We start from the raw sequence: 10,302 nt of genomic DNA on the forward strand, positions 1-10,302 counted from the left end.
ACATAGGCGAGATGACTAACAAAATAAAAGTGGATTTCATTTTACTTTTGAATTATTACAATATTTACAAGACGAAACGGCTCTATAGGTAACATAGACATTTATGTTTTATGGAATAGGACTAAATAGTTCTAAATTATATTTTTCTGTTATTGGTTATTAACAATTTATATTAAACTAACTTTCTTTGCGTCCTTTAGTGATTCCTTCAGTCACTACATTTAATTAAAATCAAGTGAATTTTGAAACATAATATTCATAAAAATTATATTGTCATTATTAGGGCTCGGAAATTGATGAAAAATAATATTTCTTTCTGAGACAACACAGACAATGCAGGATGAAATATAAACTCGTTTCACTTCAACATGAACCAATATAACGGTGTAATCGTAGTCTATATTCGAGAATCTACTATAGAATGCTTGTATAATTCGGTTACGTCATACAGGAATTTTCCTTATGGTTGCATCAACCTTGACATGTTACATGCTTCCCCCATTCAACGCAACAGTCAAATACTGCAACCGCAATGCTCGCAGTCAACATATTGTATCTTAAAAGTGAAGAGAGTATTGGTAGAGGAAGTGCTGCTTCTATAGCAATTTCTCAAGACTTGCTGGTTCATCTTCAAATTAAGGGAAGTTTTGACATAATTATATCAACGGTAACTTTGAAATTTTGGCGACAACAGTAACATGGCTAGAGAAAAGAGAGGAGAGCATTAATTAAGGTTTTGAAGAAAATGTGCAATATTGTGTAGGGAAATTGGACAAGGGATTTGAGGAAAATGGAAAAATTATTGGAAAACAACATTGTGTACCACTCAATGTCTAAAGTCGAGAAAGTTCTAAAAGGTGAAAATGTTGACTTCAGTGCTTTTTTTTTTTACCAGGTGATCTTTATCACTTCAAGTATGCGCCCATGACGTCAGTTGAGGTAGAGAGGAATTTTTCAATATACAGGAATGTGTTTAAAGATAACCGGCTATCCTTCAAACTCGAGGTCTTACGAATGGTGATGGCTCTTTACTGCAGTTCTGATTAAGAGTTATGTCTCGGAATTTCATTTCCTCATAATATTTAAATGTACATTGGTGTAATTTCGGAGACATTATTATTATTATTACTGCTGCTGCTGGTGCTGGTAGCTGCTGGTGGTGGTGCTGCTGGTGCTGCTGCTGGCGCTGCTGCTGGTGCTGGTGCTGCTGCTGCTGGCGCTGCTGCTGGTGCTGCTGGTGCTGGTGGTGCTGCTGCTGGTGCTGCTGCTGCTGGTGCTACTACTGCTGCTAAAATCTTGCCCAATGTTTGTTTTAATGTTATATTTTCAGAAATTTAAGATAACTTTATAGATAATTTTCCTGTTACTGTTAGATCATCAACTTCCGAGCCCTAGTCATTGTTTTAGAATTGATAATCTATTGCTATTGTTTCATCAAATCATTTAGTGCATGTAATGTAATCTTTTTTTTTGGGAAGAAAAAAGGAAATCATATTTACGTCATTTCATCATTTACTATGGGCATTGCAAGCCCAAAAAGAAAAAAAAAACAGTGAAGTATACAGCAGAGTTTGTTATAGAGAAATGTTAATTCCCAACAACATAATGCTGACCATTTCGTAATTCCTATTGCCACTTCTGCTAATTGAGGTGTGCTCTGCAATAACAAGGTATGTATACATGCCTTGGTATAGTCGGCGCATTAATGAGTGAGTGGAGAAGGGATAAGATTCCAACTTTCGTAGTTGGTGGGAAAACAAAAAAAAATAAGTTTACATAAAAAGCTAAGGGTTGTATTGGAAAAGTTAATACTAGGCTATTGTAGAACTAGTCATTAAGGGCCGTATTCATATACATTCTTAGCGCGGGCTTCCTGTGGATGATCAGCGAACTAACGTTTTTCGTTTTCATAAACCAGTGTTAGCCATATATGATATGAATCCCGTACAAGTAACCAGTCGATAGCCGCGGCTAGTTTAGCACGCTCGTAGCGCGGGCTAGCGAAATGTCTATGAATAGCACCATAAGTATTCACTCAAACAATCTCAAAGTCAAATACTTATCTGTTTAATAATTACACTGGTCAAGAGTGATTTTGTTAAATGTACAATTTCTGCTGTTTATTATGTAATTCATCTTATGATTCTAAAAATGAAGTCAGAATTTTTATACCACCCACCATTTTTTTTTGTAATTTTAAAAAACATACATATGCTAATGGAAAGTAAATATTTAAAATATTTCATTTTATTGCTTTAACAATTGACCTATAACTTTATATCATTGTTGTCTGTGAAGTTAGAATGCATAAAAATAAATTTTATTCCTCATTAGACTGTGAGTGTTAGTATTAATTCTCAGTTGAGTTGGAACTTACATTCATGAAAGAAGTTTCATAACCTGTGTTTTCTCTGCCCTAATTTTAAGTGTAGTAAATGTATCTTATAAAGTCAAACATACCTCGAAATACTGTATAAATCACATAAACAATTTTTACGAGTGTTCTTTTGATTGCAAAATAGATGAGGACATGAACTGGGCCCCTGAAATCTGTTGTGCTCCATGTGATTCTGTTAACTAGTTGGCTAAAATGATCCTGTCATATGGCTTTTCCAGTTTCAATGATATGCTGGGAACCTAAGGATCATTCAACAGACTGTTACATTCTAGGAACCACAGATCAGAAGATTATAGACAACTTGCCAGCTAGCTGATTCCGAACTATAACGTGATGGGATGTAATATTATCTCTCAAAATAACTTCTCGGATTCTCATTTATTTTTTCTTTCCTCAAAACCTTCGGGTAGTGAGCGTTCTCATCAGGATTTTTCTTAAATGGAAAGGCGCTACTAGTAAAAATGGAATCAAAGTATTCTGTCAGACTACTTCTGGATTCTCCAAAAAAGATGTTCCTCAAGCGAAGTATAGCCTTATATCTATTTCACACATATTTTAGGTAAATAAATATAATTTTAGGTAAAATATTGTAAGGCATCGATAATATAAAAGTTTGAATTCATTTCATATAATTACCCAAAAATCCTGGGTGATAGAAAAATTTTGAAAACATATTTGAAATCTGTAAGAATCGCCCATTCTTTACCTTTTAAGTCCACACCTGTGGAGTAACGGTCAGCTCGTCTGGCCGCGAAACCAGGTGGCCCGGGTTCGAATCCCGGTCATGGCAAGTTACCTGGTTGAGGTCTTTTTCCGGGGTTTTCCCTCAACCCAATACGAGCAAATGCTGGGTAATTTTCGGTGCTGGAACCCGGACTCATGTTACCGGAATTATCACCTTCATATCATTCAGACGCTAAATAACCTACATGTTGATACAGCGTCGTAAAATAACCCAATAAAATAAAATAAAATAAAATTAATTTACCTTTTAACAAAAAATATGCTTAATTTTGTTTACCAGTGTTATTATTAAATAAATGTGTTGAAATATTATTATTTCTCCTCTTAATATTTTGACTACAGATAAAATTATTAACTATAACGTTTTCTTGTTACATGAAATGTTCAATAGAACACAGAACACTTTAAAATAGTTTTACTGTATACAGTGATGACCATAATATGAGTCTGTATTCATCCTTATCACTGTCTGCTGTATTTGATGTTCGATACTTAAGGATGCCTTCATAGAATGACTTGTATTCATCAGTATGTAGTGCGTGACTTTTGAGATGTCCTCTAAGTTTTGATATTGATTTCAAGTTTCCCATTATATGCTGCAGTAGTGGGGAGCTCCAATGATCTTATTCCTTCAACCTGAATGTTCCATTTTGCAAACCATCAATGTACTCTGAAGCCTCGACACAGCCTTTCATTATCTGTTGTCTGTACTTACTGATGTTGAATATCAGGTTTTTATTCTCAATATCTTTAGATGTTTTCTTGAAATACTGTGGCCGCCAGTGTTTGAAGTTGAGTACCTGATTGTTTTGAAGCATCTTTATTTGATATGGAGGGTTGAGTTTCTTTGCATTTCGAATGATGTCATCATACTGATTTGGAGAGTAAATCCGATCTAATCTTCAAACTTGTCGTTTAATGATTGAAAATGTTCTGTCACATGGCAGAAAACTATGACCTTGGACTTATGTCAATGCAATATTGAGTAGAAAAGTGATAAAATTTCTGGAATATTATCCTTCTTCCACTCAACTGAAGCTTCAGTGCTGATTTTAATAATGATATGGGAATATTTCCCTTTTTACACTCATTGGATAGCTTAAGCAAAAGTCTACAAAATGGCTACTTCAGTTTAATTTCTCAATTTTTTGGTATGTTATCCTTTTTCCACTTACTCGTTGAATTAATGTATCAAAATAACAAATTCAATAACTAGATTTTTACGAATAATAAATGAAACTTATGCATATAAATATCAGTAATACTAGGCCTAATTCAGAAACGCAGATTTGCAAAGATCTTTCTTTGTTAATGAAAACAATGTTACTTTTATTTACTGCCAAATACTCACTCACACATACCTTGTTATTGCAGAGCATCCCTCAATTACACAATTTCTAAGGTTTGAATGTGTGTTTGTTTATTGCAAAACTTTATCTTGTTTGATTGCTTACTATAGAATTCCATTTTCTCAATGTTTTTTTTAATTATTCATGAAAATAAAGTAGAACAATAATAATTTATAAAACTTAATATTATAATAAAAGAACTGAATAGTTTAAAAAATGGGAGAAATAAATAGGGGAGATTAGCCATCAATGCACCGTTGTCATATTCTTGGTCATATTGACTGCGTATGCGTGAAACGTCACCTTAAGGCTTCCCCCTCGTGTATGTCACTCCTGAGTTTTCTTTGATGGCGGCAGCAAACACTTGGACTGAACAAGATGCTCAGATACGTTTTTGCTATTTTTACTGTAATTTTAAAGTAACTTTAAGTACAGAACACATTGGCTTAATGACTTTAAGTTATGAAATGACATATATAGCTGAAAGCAGTGTTCCGTCTGCTTCCTTTTTAGTTGTATATTCATACATTTTGTATAACCTCTTCAGCGCTCTTGAAGTGTGATTAGAAAATGGCGAAGTCATCATTCATGGAAAATAATTCCCTCCAGGAAGCAATCAAAATCAAGATCCCTGGTTTTGTTTCATGTATGAAGAAACCATCGAAGAAAATATGATTCAGTGTATGTCTTGCAGGAAATGAGTACATGTAGCTTGTGCAAATATTAGGCGGACTCAAAAGAAATACTATGTGTGGCATGTGTGTCTTGAAAAGGAAGACTGTTTTATCTACAGTATAAGAATAATCTCAGACTCCAGAAAATAATTTCATATGTACAATCACATCATTATGTTGCTGTAATGTAATTTAAAGTTGTATGCTAACATTTTTAACTACTGTATTAGCTAATTTGACATAGCCTAAAACTTTAAAACATTGAAATGACAAGGACTGTTCTTTTTTTCATATTTTCAGTTTAAAAATAAGATTACAATTGGATTAAAAGTAACTTCAACATCCATTAATCGAATCTATGTTTCTTCATTGTTATGGTTTGTCATTTGTTGACATTATTTTGAGATATATTTTTTTAAATTTTTCTTTTGGTCCATTCATGAGAACATGGTGGTCCATTCATGGAACTCTGACGCCTTCATTGAACCAATAGCCGAATTTTTACGAGCTAATCTTTAAACAGATATAAATAGGATGTAGCCCTGAAACTTCATTTTGTCATTCCTTATTAGTAATATAATTGTTCAAGCCTATGAACGGAATTTTAAGGCATTATCTTTGTTAGATAAAATAAGAAATCGTTAGCTGGTCCATTCATGGCTACTTTCCCCTACTTGCAGATTTTATCATCATTGTTACCTGCACATATTTATTTTGTAACGAAATTTTTTAGTTTATTATTTTCAGTGTTTCCTATTTCGCATTCGAAGAAAAATGACAAAAAGTTTTAAAAGATAGCAATTTTTTTATTGTAATTCATGCAATGTATGTAAAAATTTCGATATAGAATACCTAGAGATAGAAAAGAAAACTAAGGAATTTATCAATTTTGAAAAGACAGAGATAGTAGATGTTCTGCTTAACTGGAAGCAAGTTCTGAAACTTTTTTCGCTTATTTCTCTGTTGAAATTAGATTTTGAGCGGTGAAGCATATAAAATATATCATAGAATAACTGGGACAATAGCAGCACATCGTAACTCTCAGTCCTACCGCCACCCCAACACAGTGTACATAGAATATTACTTAGGTGGGAGCCATAACATACCACCGACAGAATGACCTTCCTAGCCCTGAAATAATAGCTTTACTAATGTTGTTAATAGCACAAATTGATATGAAATATTAATTCGTGTCCTGTAATTACTTCTGTAGTGTTTTTTTTTGTTTATGATAATCGCCACTAAAGTGATGTCCAAAGTCAGATATGTTAGTTCCATAATGTCACTGAATATTCCTTCGTCTGTAAATTTTTTTCAATAAGAAAATTTTATACATTGGTAAATTAGTACAGAATCACTGGAGTTTTTACGTATTGACTAGTAATTCCTTAAGATGTAAAGGTTGACAAGTAATTAACGTCCGAAGAAGTGTGGGTTTTCTCCCTACTACCTCTGCAGGAAGGAGTAAATGTTTTGACTGAATTCGGAAAGAAACTGCAGTATAGTATAGGATAATATTGTACGTTATACTGAATATTATTAGATTCGACCAATAGTTTAGAAGAATTTTCTGTACAACAGAACTAAACCGGGTTATAGAATTCCTCCGTCAACTCATTTGGGATGGTGCAACCTAGTCTTAATCCAAAGTAACTTGGTTATTCTCCAAAGAAGGTCACAACGCTTAGAATGTTCTGGCATCTATCAGAAGTTTTTGCCGGTTCTTTGGAGACGACGTAGATGTGTGTGACTTTCGAGTGTCTGTTTCTCAGTCGGACCATGAAAACTTATTTTCCTTCCCTGGGCAGTCTTAGAGGGTTACCGAATCATAGGGAACCCTGGAGTCCTTGGAGTTTAACGGGTGTTGAATGGATCCTAGAAAAGAAAGTTTTCGAATCCTCGTCGTACGCTAAACGCTTAACGCTATGTTGATGTCATTGGTGAAAGAGTCAATCACAGCCATTCACCTCACTTCATTTCAATACTGGACCCGCTATCTCTAACCGAATAACGTGGACGAACGAAGTTTACCGTAGGCCTAATTCGGTGTTTAAATATGGTCTCTCGTTTGAGATTTATCACTGTGGACGATATTCATCTACATAGAACTGCTCAAGACGGATAAATTATTCAGGCCAGAGTACATAATAATTTTTCGTTGAGATTCCAACAGACAAAGATTGAGTCATGAATACTCCGTCAAGCGAAAATGCTCCTTTCCTTAACTCGCCATAATTCGGAAACCAATATAGATTTTGATTAAAAGTAATTTCCATCTTTCTCAAAAATGTTTCTCTTTGACCCCCCCTCTAACGCGAAAAAAATTTTTTTTTTAAATTTATTGCTTACCAAATTTTAAAGGAGTAAATGTCTGTTCTGAACAGATCACATCGAAGCAAATCAAGCTTTCAGGTATAAATCCTGTAAAGTTGATATGAATAATTTCGAGGGAAAAAATTGTTCCGGGGCCGGATATCGAACACAAGACCTTTGGTTAAACGTACCAACGTTCTACCAACTGAGCTACCCGGTAATTCTACCAGTCACCGATCCAATTTCTCCCCCTCTGTATCCACAGACCTCAAAGGGAGCTGACAACCGTCAAGCAACCAAAATTGAGTGCACACTAACTCTGTGTGACTTAAATTGTGGTTTTCTGTTAACGACGTGTATTATGAAAATCAAGCTTTCAGATATAACTTCCTCTAAAATTGATTTGAATAATTTCGAGGGAAAAATTGTTTCGGGGCCGGGTATAGAACCCGATGCCTTTGGTTAAACGTACCAACGCTCTACCAACTGAGCTACCCGGGAACTCTACCAGATCGGTCTGCTAATTCCCGCCCTATACAAGAATCAATCAAATTCGCTGATGGATACTGCCACTACCTCTGCAAGCTGATGGATCCAGTGCGACACTGATGGAGCATCAGTGACGTCATCGCTGAAATTCGGAACACCGTGATGCCATCAAATTGCTCAGCGCTGAGATTCGGAATACGGTCTTATAGTTATGACGAATTAAACAAAGGAGTGTTTTCTGTTGACTGAATATTCACGACTCAACCTTAGTCTGTTGGAATCTCAAACGAAAAATTCTTTCCTGAGCTTTCATGTACTTCGCTCTGAATAATTTATCCATCTTGAGCTGTTCTATGTAGATGGATATCGTCCACACAGTGGTAATTCTCAAACGGGATGCCATATTTTAACACCGAATCTGGCCTACGGTAAACTTCGTTCACGTCCACGTTATCCATCTAGAGATAGCGGGTGCGCTATTGAAATAACGTGAGGTGAATGGATCTGATTGGCTATTTCATCAATGACGTTAACTTAGCGTTAAGCGTTTAGCGTACGGTGAGGGTGTGAAAATTCTCTATTATAATTGTCCACACGTACAGTTACCCTTAAAAGGAATGAGACGACTCTTGGTCGTCGGAAGTTAAAGTTCTACAGCGCGGTTCACTCGATATCGACGTAACGATACATAACATGTCAAATGCAGCAAGAATTGTTACGAGGACCACAACAAGGACAAGGACCAAAATAAGAATCACGAAGAAGACAGCCATCTAAGGCCACGATTTCACAACATAGCTCGGGTCACAAACTATCATTGCTTCTCTGTACCGAATGGCAAATGCCTGCTATGGGATCTACATTCTAGACTGCTGTTGTCACTGTCTTGTCTCGGTAGCTCATATAGTAGCGTGTCGGTTCAACTATATAACCGAAACGTCTCGTGTTCGATCCCAGGTAAAACTTTTTTTTACTGAGGTGTAATTAATTTCTTCAATTTCTTCAGAGTTCTTCGACTGTCTAATTTGTCGAAAAATATGGAATAATTTATGCCCAATTTCTGTGTCTTACAAGTGGGCTGAACCTCGTCAAAAAAATCTTACTGGAAGTTAAAAGTATTCTTCCTCAAACAATAATCATAAGAAACAAAAAGAGACCTGTTAACTTAAAATCTTGTCCACATGACATCAGCTTCTATTACAGTTCTAATTCCATCCGGCATGGATGTCACGAGATTGTGGAATAGGTTCTGATCCCCGGCGAGATCTTCCCAGGTGTCAATAACGTGATTCCACAATTCGTCTCGCTTTCGAGGGCGTCGGTGGGCATAGGTGGCTATTCTGTAGTGACATAAACATAGATTATCTCTCGGAACTTTTCCGTAAAAGTACATTAAATTCACTCCTTGAAACTGACAACCTTAGTCGTAGCGCAATTTTTCCACCAGCATACAAGCTTAAGTAGCACAGTCATTGATAAAATGTTTGTACACAGAATTAGACTGAATTTCTATTCGACAGAATCTATAATTGATGGCTTGTCTGAACATGATAAACAAATCCTAAGTGTTTCCAATGTCACTGAACAATTTCAAAATATTAATTATAAACTAAAAAAGGGTCGTAAATGCTGTATCTAGTGATTATTTACATTTATGTCTACAAAATAAATCTTGGAAAAACGTATATGATACTGGTACTACTGATATTAAGAGTAAATGTATTGTATCCTTCACTTAATTTCAGAATCACTTCAGTGGATGTTCTCCACTCAATGTTGTGAAAAATTCAAAAGTAAAAAAATGTAGATAACGCAGGGACTTAAAAATCTCATGTATTAAAAAGAAGAATGTCTATGTGATGAGCTGCAATGTAATGATCCTCATGTTCTTAAATATTACAAGAAGTACAATGTAATTTATCAAAAATTATGAAAGAGGGAAATAGAATACATTTGAATAGAAAAGTACAAAAATCAGATAATGCAATTAAAGCTATTCGGAATATTATTAAAGTTAAACTTGTAGATATTCTAAGAAAGAAAATATTTTTTTCATTAAAACAAGTGATTATAAAGTAGAGGATTCCAAATCTATTGCAAATTCTTTTAACGTTTTATAGTATATGGTACAGAAATATTATTGACAACTTAAACATAAAAGATTTTGCAAAAGATACTACAATTGGTTACTTAACAGTTGCATTTAATAATTAGTATTAACATATGTAATTAGTGAATAACTGCACCATTGCTTTTACATTCAATCATAACATGAATGGAATTGAATGCACATTAAATTAAACACTATTGAAAACACGTAGATAAAATAGTTAAA

Source organism: Periplaneta americana, chromosome 10 (genome assembly GCF_040183065.1).
Source record: "Periplaneta americana isolate PAMFEO1 chromosome 10, P.americana_PAMFEO1_priV1, whole genome shotgun sequence".
Taxonomy (NCBI): Eukaryota; Metazoa; Arthropoda; class Insecta; order Blattodea; family Blattidae; genus Periplaneta; species Periplaneta americana.